The sequence below is a fragment of the Humulus lupulus genome, chromosome 9 (assembly GCF_963169125.1).
Source record: "Humulus lupulus chromosome 9, drHumLupu1.1, whole genome shotgun sequence".
In the NCBI taxonomy this organism is placed as follows: Eukaryota; Viridiplantae; Streptophyta; class Magnoliopsida; order Rosales; family Cannabaceae; genus Humulus; species Humulus lupulus.
In genome coordinates this window covers 128,641,239-128,657,590 of record NC_084801.1, presented here as the reverse complement: position 1 = coordinate 128,657,590, position 16,352 = coordinate 128,641,239, and the positions used below count along the sequence as shown (strand labels likewise).

General features: G+C 34.2%; 1 non-coding gene across 1 annotated transcript; it reads left to right on the top strand.

Annotated features, from left to right (window-relative positions):
- The first annotated feature begins 999 nt into the window (after window positions 1-999).
- LOC133802829 (small nucleolar RNA R71) lies at window positions 1,000-1,106 on the top strand. The gene has a single exon (XR_009877575.1). It is a non-coding gene; the product is annotated as a small nucleolar RNA R71 (small nucleolar RNA).
- Window positions 1,107-16,352: the final 15,246 nt, after the last annotated feature.

The following is a 16,352-nucleotide window of genomic DNA, read 5'->3' as shown; positions in this document are numbered from 1 at the left end:
AATATATATATATATATATAATTTAAGCAAAATTGAACCAATAATTAGAAAGAAAGCTTATGAAATATTCATATTTTTTTAGAGAACTACAATCACACTCAATCAAGATTCTTATCATGGGAATTAAAAGATGTCTCCAAAGTTTTTTTTTTTCCATTTTTTTTAATCAAAACAATACGGAACACAATAATTTTTTTTTCAATATGAAACACAATAATTTTTTTTTTCACAAAACACAATAAGTTAACTAGGGAATGTTCCTTTTAACTAGGGAATGTTCTTTTTTCTCTATCAGCTAAAGCGATAGCCAGTTATTCTACTTGTGTCTCGAGTTTGGTAGTTGATTGAGACTGGTTTTGTAGGATTTGTTGAGTGGATTGCATATATTATTGTAAAGTATCTTCTAAGGAAGGTTTCCTTTGTTGAGGATATAGTTGATTTTTTGGGGAATGAGTTTGATTTTGCATGTTGTATTGGTGCCCTTGATTCATTGGAGGCTGATTTTGTCTCCATGAAAAATTTGGATGGTTTCTCCAATTTGTATTATAAGTTGGTGAAAATGGGCTATCATTTGGTTTCCCATAAGCATGAAAAGCATTGGCCTCCTCAAAAAAAGCCTCTTGGTAGGAAGGACATGATTGGGCATTATGACAAGGATTACAACATATAGAACAAACATCTTTTTTGGGTGGCATTGGAGAATTTATAGTTTGGCTTATGGCTAAAGCTTCTACTTTTCTCGCTAATTTGTCTAAGGATGTTCGTAAGTCTAATTCATCTTTTACTTCATACCTTCCTCCTCTTTTTGGAGAATTAATTAACCTAGACCTAGGATCAAAATAATTCCATTGTTGTGAATTGACAGATAAATGTTCAAGGGCGTCCCAAGCCTTTTGCCCTTGAAATTGTAAAAACTTTCCAGTATGCATAGATTGAATCATTTGATGATTAGAGGGAGTCAAACTATCATAAAAATACTTTACAAGTTTCAATTTTTCAAAACCATGATGAGGACATTTTCATAATAAATCTGTAAATCTTTCCCAACATTCATAAAACTCTTCATTATCTTTTTGAAAAAACTCGGAGATTTCTCTCCATAGACTATCAATTCTAGACATAGAAAAAAATTTCAACAAGAATTTATTATAAAGTTGATCTCATGTAATTATAGACCCCTTGGGAAGAGAATTTAACCAAGCTTTTGATTTAATGAAAAAAAGGAATAATCTTAGTTTGACTGACTCATCAAAAAAAATTTGGAATCTAAATGTTGAGCAAATTTCTAAGAAATATTTTACATGCATGTAAGGATCCTCTCTATCTAACCCATAAAAAGATGGAAAAAATTGAATGATTGATGGTTTAAGCTCAAAATTGGTAGCAGAAGTTGTATGGAAAACAATACATGAAGGAGCATTAGATGAATATGTGCAAAATATTCAAGCAAGGTTTTTTCAGGCACAACATTTTCATCAACGAGATTTCTATTAATATTAGCAATTGCTTCCATGATGCTAAAATTTTTACTAACACTTTCAATTTCAAACAAAGATAAACGTCTTTTTACCAAACAAATTTTATAGTTACGTTCCCAATGATGCATACAATTTTCACAAACAAGGCAACAAAGATAATCTCAAGCACACAATTTTTTGTTGTGGAAGATCAGTTAAAACCGTAACCATAGAGCATACTTAGAATTTTTAGAGATTTCACAACAAGATAATTTTTATGGTTTACTTGTCCCCAGACCTATTTAATTCCACTTACTCGCACACTACTAACAACTCCCCGAGGTTAATTAGTAGAGGAGAATTGAGAATTTTGTTCAAATTTCCTTTAAGAAAAGATTGCTTATGGTGAAAGGACAAGATTTATGTTTTTTTTCAAGTATTTTTTCACAATTACACAATAAGAGAAATAAAATAGGACAAAATAGATAATGTTGACGTGGTTCTTCGGCAATAGATAATTATATGAATAAATGGGATGGATTAGTGCTAAATTATGAATCGTAATATGTGAATAATCTCAAAGGAAGGTTATAACTCGTGTACTCTTTTTAGGTGGTTCAAAGGTTAAAATCCCTCTAGTCCACCAGGCAATATTATTGATATCTCTCTGATCTTCCTAACAGGGTGTTTCTTTACAAATTAGAAGCCAATCCTTTGCAACACCCAGGGTCTCCATATTTATAGGGAGAGGACCCCTGGGTGTTGGCAAAGGGGGTCATCCCGTGACATTCTTACCCATCATGTCACTTCTGTGACATTCATGATTAATTCCTAAAACCTGACAATGAATTGTGGTCTAATCAATAGGTAAGCGGGATAATGGGCCGCATGGCCCAAACCAATCGTGGGGTGCCTGAACACGCACGTTTATACTGCGTGTCCGAGATTTTAGGAATGGAGTAGACACGTGATGTTTGATATGCGCACATTTACATTGCGTGGTTGACTTTATAAAGGGTTGGAGGTGTTAGCTCCAGATCGTACCCCGAGCTTGATGTGGTCTCAGCTCGTGGTGTCCACGCTGCTGACCCGATGCCTTCGAGTATTCTCACTAAACCATTGGCTACCTCGAGCTAAAGAGGTAGAGACTCGTAATAGCAGCTCCGGGTAGGTGGCTTCCACGTGGCTGATAGGATTATGTCCTTTTTCAGCTCGCTAATACCCCGTGGATATTTAGGGCGTACAGATAATGTCAACTAAAATTGAACAAGAGTTGGGAGGCATAACATGCATGCCATCAACCATAACAAAAATAAAGTAAGAACTATGAGGCAAAATTGTCATCAACTAGTAAATAAGGTACAAAAAAACTAGGAGGCACAAGTGCCATCAACAAAAGAAAAGAGTTGGGAGGCATAGCATGCCATCAACCATAAAGAAAATAAAACAAAAATTGTCATCAACTAGTAAATATGCACAAAAATATAACAACAAAAATAAAAAAATAAAATTACAACAAAGGTTAGGAGGCACAAGTGTCGTCAACTAACAAAAATGTAGCAAAAAGAAAAATATTACAACAAAAGTAAATAAAATAAAAAATTAGGAGGCACATGTTTCGTCAACTAAAAAAATAATAATAATAGAAATGATAAGTATAAATAGATATATAAGTAATTTTTTTATGGGTGGTAGAACCGTCCTAAATTTTCTTCTGATCTTTTTTTTTTTTCTTTTTTTCTAGTTTTATAGTTTTATATATTTTTTAAATAGTGAAAAAATTAAAATAACTAGTTGAAGAATTCACTAACCTTGAGAAAGAAACTCGTTTATTTTCTTGCAACTCCCCCGCAATGGCGCCAAAAACTTGATGGACCCAAAATGGGTACGTTTTAAATATTTATAACTTGCAAGTGCACGAATCGTATATGGAGTATAGTGTTCGTGTAAGCACGAGGTCGAACCCAAAGGAATTGACTAAAATAAAAAAGAAACTATTTAAAACCAAAATTAAATAAATTCTAACCTAGCTCCAAAGATTGATGAGATTTTGTAATGCCCTTCTTCCTTAGAGCCGTTACTAAATGAGTTTAAAACGTGCATTTAACTCGCTAATCGAGGTTTTAAGACAAAAGTGCAATCAAACCATAAACAGAGTCATAAACTTTGAAAATAATTCCATTTACTGAAAATCATAAAGCGTTTAACATTTAGGATCCCAAAATACTGTTTAGAAATATTTACAACTCAAAAATATAACCAGAGTCGGCTAAACAACAAAATCTAGGTTTAGTACAATCATCTCCCAAAATCCCCTGACCGTGGCAGCCAAGCATGCCAAACATGTACACACTGCTTCACGCTCTCCATACTCATGGTTGGTTGACTTTCCCATTGCCCTTACCTGCACCACAGAACACCCGTGAGCCAAAGCCCAGCAAGAAAACCCTCATAAGTAGATAACATATGCATATTACACACTTAACATATAAATAAGCCATCACCAAGCTAATCACATACGGCCATGCCGTCCCAGGCACTTTACTAGGCCCTGGGTTCGCGGTCCACACCGTGAGGATATCCCAGGTATCCTTTAGGGTCTCACCCTGGAAACTCGCACTCCACGTGCTAAACGCTGCTTCCGGCCCCTTGCCGTTCTCGGCCTTGCCGCTCTCGGCCTTTGCGGTTCCCGGCCTTCACCGTTCTCAGCCCTCACCGTTCCCGCCTCTTGCCGTTCATTCACATATATGCACACATAGCATAATTAAACATATACTTAAACATGAATAAACTCAATCAAAGGGCTACGCCCTGCAACACAATCATATAGGGTCGTGCCTTGCAACACAAGCTCTACGGGTACAACAGTTTCTTACCTGTGTCTCGAGCTTCCAAGCAACGATGTCCCGTGCACAGTCCCCTAGTCTGAGCCTTGCTGAAACCCTAGTCACAACGCACCAACAATACCCATCCATCAAATTCTAATCCATTAAATAACTTTGGGTCATAATTCTAGTCTCCAGGACCTTGAATTCTATCAATCCGGGTGATAAAATCCATCCCGAGCCTTAACCTTTGGATTCCCAAGCCTAAAACCTCTTAAAAGCCCAAAAATGCACTAAGAGACGCGGCCCCATGAGGCCATACCACGGATCACCCCCAACCAGAGACCAACCCTAAAACAGGGCAGGCGCGCCGCGGCTCAAGCAAGGGCATGTCGCGACCCGCCCTTCATCCTGGGCACCAAAATGCTTTAGAGGGCCGTGACTCAGCAAGAACAATGCCGCGGCCCGACCCTTCGAACCCAGAAAAATCCTCCATTTTTGCCATGAAAACTCATCCAATTAACCCCAAAATCAACCCAACAACTCAAGCTAACCATTACAGAAGTTATATCATGGACTCTGCAACAAAACCTAACAAGAATTCTAGCTCAAAACCTCATCAAATTCAAAGATGATTCTTCATCCAACTCACATGCAATACTCTAAAATATCAGCAGAAAACCAATATAATTCATCAAGTTAAAGTCTTACTTTTGCTTAATTAAATCTCTGAGCTAATCTTCTAAGTTCCAAGCTTCAATCCCCCCAAGCTCCAGCCTTGAATTCTGAGTTTCCTAGCTTAATCTCCTCAAAGTTTTCCTTAGTATGGTTTAGAGAAAGAGAGAGAGAAAAGAAGAAGTTTGGGTCAATTTCTCCAAGTTTCTGAGCACTTCCCCAATTTTTTTTATTTAACTTAAGTTTCTAAGGTTACCTCAAAGCTTGGGGTGCCAAAAACGTCCCCGAGGGAAAAATGTTAAATTTCCCCAATTTTCGATCCTAAACATTCTAATCTCAAATATATCTCCAAATATTTATTTTCATAACCTGATAACCCCATAAAACGTCTATTACCTGAAATACCCCTCGACTCGCCCCGAGTCGGATTTTCGACCCCGCTGTGACTTTCTGGCTAACAGCTCCCTAGGATTGTCTCGGATCGTGCAACACAGATATATCATGAGTATATTATAATTATTACAATTATCACATTTAACCAAACGGGGCCCACATGCATATTTAATTCACCTAAACATGCATTTCTAACCACATATTCACACAAATTCTCATATTATAACAATAAATCACTTATTGCCCCCCCAGGCACGCTAATCAAGGCCCTAAGTCCTATTAGCACATTTGGGTCGTTACAGATTTAATGTCAAGTAAAAAAATAAAAGATAAAAAATAAAGCTATTTAAGAGAAGAAAAATAAACCAATTATGATTTGTAAATAAGTTGTAAAAGAAAGATTATTAAGATACTAGAATCCACAAAATGTAAGTTTAATAATATTTATTAGTATATTGATTCCCAAGTTTTAGTGATAAATAAAATAATTCAAACTATCATTTTTCAAATAGATTTATAATTTAAGCACAAATTATTTCTAAAAAGATAGAATTTTTCTTCACTTTTCAAAAAAATATAATTTCAAAGTATTTAATGTGAATCAACCTAATGAAACAACTAAAAATCAAATAACGTTATTTACAAGACAAAACATAATATTTTTGTTCTAAGCATTGACTGTGTACAATTTAATGACACATCTTACATAAAGAATATTATGTTTTGCAAAATGAAGTACAAAGTGTAATATTATCCAACAATCCAAAATACAAGATATTAAAGATGAAAGACATATATGAGGAAGAAAAACCCATAAACTTTGTTGCATTACAAGGGTGATCAACATTCAACAATAAATACTATCTAGTTACAAGTTGCTTCATCATGGTCTTAATAATCTTATGAAAAGGATTAGAAAGCACCTAACTAAAATCCAAAATATATTACAAAAGAAATACATACTTGGCACAAAATGGTTTTCCAAAAGGAAGAGAGAAAGTGTAGAAAAGATGATAGTAACCCAAAAATTAAGCACCAAAAAATGATCTTGAAATTACATATTTATAGCCAAAATGAGAGTATTAAAATAATCAACTTAAATTAAATAAATAAAGTAACTATGACATGTAGAGATAAATTCTAGGGTGTAATGATGATTTTGTGGTGAAATATGTAGATAAGTTGGGTAAAAAAGATGGCATTTTGGACATTGGGACAATGGGACGATTGTGGGCTCAAGAAAAAATTGCAGGTGGTTGGGTTGGGTGCACATGCGCCTGGGTTGGTGAGGCAAGCGGCCTGGGAGCTGGGGCAGGCGCATGGGCCGAAGGCTGAAGACGGTATGGGCCGACTGGGCTGCTGGTGTACGGGTCTGGGCTCATGGGCTTCAGGTCCTTGAGATTGGAGGATTTTTAGAAATTTCATTTTTTTCTTTCTTTCTTTTCCTTGAAAATGTCACTTTATTTTCTTCATTTTTCTTGTTTTTCAAGAGCCCAAAAATACATATATTCCCTATAAAATAAACATAAATTAAATTAAAACTAAATATTTTCAATAATAAAATATACAACATAAGTTCCATGAAAATACTAATTAAAACTTAATTTACTTTGACATTTAAGCTCAGTAAAATCACATTTTTAACTTTTAGTTTAATAACACTAATTTCAAATAATTAAACTACATAATATTACAATACAATATCTATAAAAACATATAAAATTATAAAAAATCACAATAAGACTAATAAATTCAAAATTACTTAAAACTTTAAAAATTACTTAAAAACTCAAAGACTAAGCAACAATTAGCATAAAAAATGTGGTAAAATAGCTCTATTTTGTAGAGTTATCAAGCAACAACAGTTTGTTCTACTTTCTCAAGCCATAAATCACGTTCTTCCCGTCAGACTTGACCCTGGCAATTTCTTTCTCAAGTTTGCTCAAATGGAGAATGTCATCCACGCTAATGTCATTGAAGATAATGGCATCTACGCTAATGCCATTGAAGATTTTCTCGATGGTTATTTTGTTGTAACACAACAACATCTTGATGGTGAGCATGGTCTTAATCCTAAATTCGTGCTCTGGTACTGCAAAGATGTTGGGGTTTTATGCCCTAATTAAAACCCAAATTCTTTGTAATCTCATTTTATTATCAATAAAAGAATAGAAATCATTTTTTGACTTGGTTAATCACTTTACTCACATGTTTTATTTTCATGATTATTTGTTTAATATAAACTTCTATTAAATCCCGAGCATATAGCTAATCTTATTTATAGTGACGTAATCACAGTGGAATATAAATATGATTATATGTTCAAAATAAGTTAGTCCTAAGATTAGTCAGTGCACATGATTTACACTGACTTGCCAATCTACAATATGATCTACTTACACATTACAGTGTTATGTTCTTTCCAGAACATTAGCAAAGTAGATAAGATCGGATGTATTTGTTACATCGGACATGACCGATATTGACAGTTGATAAGATAAGTAAACATACCGTTATTATCTATTCTAGTCATATCATATAGACCATAGGTCAATTCAATCTCAATTCTGAGTGGTAAGTATTCTAACTAATTGTATTATTTGAGTTCTTTGACTTGTTCATTACCAGCTTACCCTACGGACTAGCCAATACTTACATCTTAGGAACTCAGTAGTATAATTGAGTGGGAGTGTTAATCATAGATATGAACATCTATAGCTTCTGATGAAGAAGTGAAACGATGGTTTCCTTTTAGTTTGGTTCAAGGTATTAAATGATAGAGATCTCATTTCAGTAATTAAATTAGTTTACTGAAATATCATTTACAAAGAACTAAGTGTTTTAAGAATAAAATATAATGAGGGGTAAAACGGTATTTTAGTCCTATCTCATTGTAGACCGTCTATAGAGGATTGAGTGACAATTATGGTTGTAACAATGGATAATTAATAGCGTATCTATATTTGTTATATAGCGTTCTATGAATTCAAGAGTGCAATTCCGAGTCTATAGTGGAGTCACGAGGAATTAATAAGTTAGTAAATTTATTTGTTAGATTTATGATAACTTATTGGAGCTTGATTTCATAGGCCCATGGTCCCCATTGTACCTTGGATAAAATCATCTAGATAGTCTCAATTAATTGATTTAATCATCAATTAGAATTATCAAAGTTGACCAGGTAAACTCCATCTAGCTTCTTGGCATCAGGTTTGCCTTCCTAAGGCTTATGGAGGGCTCGGGCTCAGAGATGGGGCTAGTTGGAACAGAGCGCTTCTAGCTAAATATGTGTGGGCTGTTTATGCAAAACAGGACCTTCTTTGGGTCAAATGGATCCAGAATGTATATTTGAAGGGAGTTAATTTTTGGAATTATGTTTTGAAACAGGATAGCAGCAGGTATTGGCGGAAACTTTGCCATTTAAGGAGTAAGTTCAGCGAGAGAGAGGTGCTTGCTGCTGGCATTTCAGGGAAGTTCAAGCCTTCCAAGTTATATAACAGTACAATAAACTAGCATCTTGTGGAGCATAAGAATGCAGTTTGGTGTAGGACAATCCTTCCTAAGCACAGGTTCTTGCTTTGGCAGGTGGTCAATTCTTACCTCCTGACTAGAGACAATTTAGCTAGGTTCAACATTCAGTTGAATAACTTATCTTGTCCAGTTTGTGAAGACCATTTGGAAAGTCACAACCATCTCTTTTTTTATTGCTGCCATTCTAAGAGGATTCTGTCTCTCATTTTTACTTGGCTTGGGTTTCAAGCTTGGTCTAGTAACTATACTGATTGGGTAGTTTGGCTCAACGTTGGGCAGAGTGGCATTGTGGATTCTATTCTGAATACGGTGTTAGCTGCAGTGATTTATCACATTTGGAGGAATAGAAATAGGTGCATTTTTTATGGTTATTCTTTGACAGCTACTTGTATAGCAAATGATGTTATTACCTTAGTAAAGTATAGGTTATACATTGTTCATAACAGTAAGTTATTACCTCAACATAAGCTTTTTATAAGGAAACTTCAATGTAACTAGTGTGAGGTATGGGGCTGTTTTTGGCCGTGTACTATGTTTTGCTGATTGGGTGGTTTGCCCGTGGCTGTAATGGTTTGTTTGTTCAATGAATTTTTTTCCTTCTTGATCAAAAAAAAGTTGACCAGGTCAATTTTGGGTAGTTTCACAGAGTTGTGTAATTTTGAGAAGAAAAGAGAAATTATGGCAGATTTATTAATTAAGATAAATTGGTATCTAAATTAATAAATAAGTTTAAATCAAGGTTCAAATTATAAATAATTAATTTGATAAAGGATTTAAATAATGATTTAATTAATTAAATCGATATAAAATAATACATGCCTTGATTTTAAGTCCAATGGGCTTATAATCAAATGGGAAATTTCACGGGCCTAAGGCCCATGATAATTTCGACCTAGGGCTTTAAAATGGCTATTATTTTATTAATTTTTTAATTAAATTAAATGGCCTAATTGAGTCTATAAAAGGAGTGCTTAGAGAGAAGTCAAAACATAAGTCACAAGTCAGATTATCCGATAGTTTTAGATTCTCTCTAAACACAAGTCCTTTTCTAAGCCTCTTTGTTATTTTCTCTTCTTCTCTCTATATCTATCTCATGTGTTGAGAATTGCCCACACTAGTCTAGGTGGTTCTAAGGATACATTGGAAGATTGTGAAGAAAATAGAAGATCGGTTCAGTTTCTTGACAATATTCTGCAACAGAGAGGATACAAGAGTTAGAGAACTGAAGGAAGGATTGTTTCATTCCGCTGCGTATACTGTAAGTATTCTATTCTTTGTTTATCTTTGAATTCAATTTTAGAAACATGTTTTAGGCTATCTCGTATTAATTTGTTTAATATTAGATATACATGAAAATAAATAAAGATCATGTATACGTTTTCCTAGCAAATGGCCTCAGAGACTTTGGTAATCTTTATTTTCATGCTTGAACATGTTTAAAATTTAATTATTTGATATGTATGAATAATTGGATGGTTTTCATGTTTTTATGAATCATATTGATTTTATGTGAATTTTAGCAATTTTTATGTGATTTTGCTGTGTTTTCTATGCTATTAATTTTTATATATGCTTTATTTTGTGTAAAACATGTTAAAATTAACTAGAAAATGGTTTTGGTTTGAAAAATTGCTCAAATTTTTTTTTTTGCACTGCCTCCCATGCGCGCGCGCACCCCAGCCCCGCGCGCGCCCCACCAACCGCCCAGCCACCATGCGGGTGAACAGTACCCGAAACGGGTACTGTTCATCCAATATTTTTTTTTTGGAGAAATTAAAAAAAAATTTAAATTGTGAAAATACATTATTTATTATCAAAACCAAAAATATCTTTTTTTTTGTTTTGTCATTAATTTTTTTTTAAAATAAGGTATCTTTGTTAGTTGGGATTTAAATAATTAGATATTTTCTACAAAGATTCAAATTCAAATTTAATAATAGACTAACAACTTAATTTTAAATCTTTTAATATATTAAAATATTAGAATTATGATATCAGATATTTTAGATATTTTCATTTAAATTCTTGATTTTTTCTATTAAATCTTTATTTGAAAATATAAATATTTTTATTCTATAGTTTTTAATATTTAAATTATTTGAAATTTGAATATTGTTAGTTAGATATTTTTATGGATATTTAAATTTGTTTACCTATTTTGAGATATTTTAGGGTTGTTATAACTATTTATATTTATTTTATTTATTTTTAAATGGTTAAAATATTAGCAAATCGTTGTAACAACACAAGATATTTTGGAAAATAGTTAAGATATTGATTTTAAAATTTAAAATTGGTTAAATTTTGAAAAATATCATTTTTTTCAAGCAATTAATAAAATATTTTTTTAATAAATGGGATTTAAATTAACTTTGGTTAATTGTTGATAAATCCTTTTTAAATTAAATTAATATTTTTTTTCAAATTAACCTAAAACCAAGTTGATTGTTGATAAATGAAATTTAAATTAACTATTGTTAAATGTTGATAAATTTAATTTAAATTGACTTATTTTTTGTAAAAATTTAATTAATTTTGAATTTTTTGATAAATTCTAGATAATTAATTGTGGTATTTTTGCAAATGAAATAAATTATGGTATTTTTGCATAACTTCATAGAATTGCTCATATAGTAATATGATTAGGCCCATCCAATTATAACATGTCTGTTGGCACTATATGTGGTATTTTTGTAATTGGGCTTAGATGCATATAGTGGCCCATATGTTTGTTAGATATATGGTATTTTGCCAAATAAAATAGTAAAAATTAGGTCCAGTACTCATTTTAATATAATCCCTTTAATTTATACCCACATTTTAATACTCTTTCTTTTATACCCAGTTTTATAATTGATGTCCTAATTATACCCCTTCTTCCATTCAAAAGACTAGTACGCAAGTTTTCACTTTCTCACTCTTCAGACTCATCATCTTCTCCACCATTCTGACATCGCCATCCGCCATTGATCCCACCCACCGGTGTCACCAACCACCACTAAGCATAGCAGATTCATTCAAGCTATATGCACACATTGTTTCATAACTCTATGTCTTCATCCAAGCAATATATACATTCCTTGTTCTCTCTGGATATAGTGTGCTAGAGTTAATGTTGGGTAAGGGGATTTGTAGTTTTCAATAGTTTTGATTCATTTTTTTCTAGTATACCATTGTTAATTTTAATGTTTTTACATTTCATGGTATTGATTGATGGTTTAATGGATTGTTTATTAATGAATTCTGTGGTGCAGTTCATGTGTTTGATAAAATTCTTCAATCAAAACATTGTGTATTATTAATTGTGTTTGACGAAGAGAACCATGTGGTCAAGGGTATTTTTGGAAGTGTTGTGATAAAAATGGGTAGAATTAAACTAAGTATATTTAAAGGGTAATTTTAGTTAAGTATTCATTAAACTGGCTAATTTTCAATTTATCCCAATAAAATATTCATAAAATGATAGGTTTTATTTGGGCCCATTAGAAAATGTAAAGTTTAAATTCCTCTCTTGTGGGTGATTCCACTAGTGAAGGCCCATTTTCTTTGCATGACTATAGTGGGTATAATCAATTAATAAAATGAAGGTTTAAGTTCCTGTCTTTTGGACCTTGTATGGAAGATAGGGGGCCTATGTAGTGGGAACGACATACTGGACCCAACCCTCCTCCATACAAGCCCAATTGTTAAGGCCCATTTACCTGAGTTGGACTTAATTGTATAGGTTCATTATATTAGTTAAACCTAAATATTGATTAGCAACAAATTAATTCTAAATTAATTGAATTTGTTTCAATGTGACACTTTAGAATTAATAAGAAATTATAGGACTTTGGTTTTACAAATTTTAATTTGTTTATTTTTTTTTAGAAAACCATAGTCATTAATTTTCTAAAAAATAAATAATAAAAATACTATTTTTAATTTTATAATGAGCTTATTTTAAGAATTTTATTCGATCTCCACCGTTGGTTTAACATAGTCAATAGCTTAATGGGGCCTCGAGGCGCTTTGATTCGTCCCCCTATGGAAGGTGTTCATTAATTATTTTGACAAGGTTAGATTTCGAAAGATAGATAATTATAGGTAAAATTCTACTAGACTCACCCCTACGGTGACTACTATGACTAAATCTATGATTATTGAAACCGTGGGTCAAGCTCATAAAATAACAGATTTTGTTTTCTTATTTTGATCGAATAGTAAGTTGTTAATAGTGGTGTCCATTATTAAATGAGTTTGCAACTCTATTTAACTAGTGGTATTTTTTACTCTCGCCAACCGGGACAAGGATATCATAGATTAGTTAAAAACCTAAAGAAATAGAGATATGATTGTTTTTGGTATTTTTTTTCTCATATCTTACATATTTTTGGTATATGTTGTGCTATTTCTTGAAATTTGTGTGAATAGAAGTTTTATTGAGCAAATGTGATTGATTTCTCTTTTATTGGTAATTTATAGTTTTGAGTTATGGCTGTGTCTACTCCCATCCTTTCTCAACTTTTGATGAAGAAACTCACTGGAGAAAACTTCCTTAAATGGAAGCAAAACATCAACATTGTGTTGATAGGTGACAACTCCAAGTTCGTCATGACTGAGGATCCCCGGATGTTCCAGCTCAAGGAGCTACCAAGTCTGTGAGGGAAAAGTATGAGCGTTGGCAGACAGATAACAACAAGGCGAGGTACTGCATGTTGACTAGTATGGTCGACACTCTCAAGACAAAGATGGAGAATGTCGATACAGCCTACGAAATCATGGATCATCTCCAAGACATGTTTGGTGCCAAGTCAGCGCAGACTCGTTTTGAGGCCACCAAGAAATATGGCAATGCTCGAATGGAACCTTCTTAACATGTTCGTGATCAACTGATCAAGATGACAAACTACTTTCAGGAAGCTGAACTACACGAAGCCATAATAGATGAGGAAACTCAAGTTGGCTTAATCCTCAACAGTCTTTCTCCAGCTTTCCTTCCATTCACCACCAACTATGTGTTGAATAAACTCAACTATGGTCTGACGCAGCTCATGAATGAGCTTCAGACTTTTGAGTCTATCATGGGTGGGCCTAGTAAGGGAGGAGAAAAGAAGACAACTACTACTACTGTTGTTGATCCAGCTAAGGCTGAAGCTAACCAAGTTTCGTCTTCAAAAGCTAGAAACAAGAGGAAAGGTGGGCAAAACAACTACCCCAAGCCTGCAAAGGCGAGTGTACAACCAAGTGCACAGACGCCTAAGGGGAAGAACAAGAAAAACAAGAAAGGTAAAGATAAGTGCTTTCACTGCAAAGAGAAGGGGCATTGGAAACGAGATTGCCCTAAGTTTCTAGCAGCAAAAAACAAAGCTTCTTGAATCGTGGGGGGAAGTGAACGAAGGCGGCTTAAAGCTTAGAGTTGGGAACAGAGCGTTCGTTGCAATCCAAGCTAGAGGAAGAGCTCATCTAAAGTTCGAAAATAAAATTTTAATTTTAAAAGTATTTTTTATTCCGAATTTTAGTAGAAATTTAATTTCAGTTTCCATGTTGCAATTAGAACAATTTGTTATGACTTTCACGAGTTTTAATATATCTATTTCTTTCAATGGATCACAATTGTGTATTGCATGTTTGGAAAATGGGCTTTATATTCTGCGACCTAATGAACCCCTCGCTCTTAATAATGATTTATTCAAAGTAGCAAATCCTAGGACCAATAAACGTCAAAAGACCGATAACGATAATATGATGTATTTATGGCACTTGAGACTGGGTCACATTGGCTATGATAGGATTCAAAGACTTACAAAGGACAAACCTTTGAGAGAACTCACCTTAGGTGAATTACCTGTCTGTGAATCTTGTTTAGAAGGCAAACTGACCAAGCGTCCATTCTCTGCAAAGGGTGATAGGGCCAAAGAATCACTTGGTCTTGTGCATTAAGATGTTTGTGGACCTTTGAATGTACAAGCCAGGGGTGGTTCTGAGTATTTCCTCACTTTCATTGATGATTACTCTAGATACTCATGTCTTTACCTAATGCATAGGAAATCAAAAACATTTTCAAAGTTTCAGGAATTCCTAGCAATGGCTCAGAACAAATTAGGTAAAACGTTAAAGATCTTGTGATCTGATAGGGGAGGAGAATATTTGGATATGCAGTTCCAAGATCATTTAACTTAACTTGGGATTTTATCACAACTTACTGCCCCATGTTTTCCACAACAAAATGGTGTAGCGGAACGCCGAAACAAAACTTTATTGGAAATAGTTAGATGCATGCTTAGTTACTAAACTCTGCCAACTTTGTTTTGGGGAGATGTAATTGAAACCGCGAACGACATTATCAATGTTGTGTCGCCAAGATCAATCCCCAAAACACCTTTAGAGTGCTAGAATGGTCGTGAAACTAGTTTACGCTATTATAGAATCTGGGGGTGTCCCGCTCACGTCCTGAGGAAAAAGGAGGGAAAGCTAGAACCGCGAACTGAAGTTTGCATGTTTGTTGGCTATCCTAAAGGTACTCGGGGTGGAATTTTCTATAGTCATTTAGAAAATAAAGTGTTTACTTCTACAACTGCTACTTTTTCAAAAAATGACTATGTCCAAAACTTTAAACCTCGCAGCAAAGTAGTTTTAGAGGAGATGGTTAAAGAGTTGACTCCAACCAATGTTCCATCGTCATCAACACGAGTTGATGATGAAATTCCCACTCTTCACGTCCAATCGACACAAGTCGGTTTAAATGAAGAAAGTACCACTATTCCTGAGCAAATAGTCACAGAGCCTCCTCGTAGTGGGAGGGTTTCTAGGAACCCAATTCGTTATGGTTTGGATGGTGAAAACAATATGGTTGTTGGTGACACTAGTGATGATGATCTATTGTCTTTCAAATAGGCAATGGCTAGCCCTGAAAAGGAAATATGGCTCGAAGCCATGAAAAAGGAAATGGAGTCCATGTACTCAAATTTCGTCTGGGATCTTGTGGAAGCACCTAGTGACTTTAGGGCCATTGGGTGCAAGTGGATCTACAAGAAGAAATGAGGTGTAGATGGAAATATCGAGACTTATAAAGCTCGATTAGTGGCGAAGGGTTATACCCAAAGAGAAAGTGTGGACTATGAGGAAACTTTTAGTTCGGTAGCCATGCTCAAATCCATTCGCATCCTCCTATCCATAGCAGCCGCTCTCGACTATGAGATCTGGAAAATGGACGTCAAGACAACTTTTCTTAATGGAAAGCTTGACGAAGTCATTTATATGGATCAGCCAGAAGGATTTAAAGTATCTGGACAAGAAGGAAAAGTTTGCAAGTTGAATAAGTCCATCTATGGACTTAAGCAAGCTTCTCATTCCTGGAATATTAGGTTTGATGAAATAATCAAGACCTATGGCTTTGAACAAAATATTGATGAGCCCTGTGTTTACCAACTGAAGGCAAATCAAATAGTGGTATTGTAACGCCCTACTTCCTTAGAGCCGTTACCAAGTG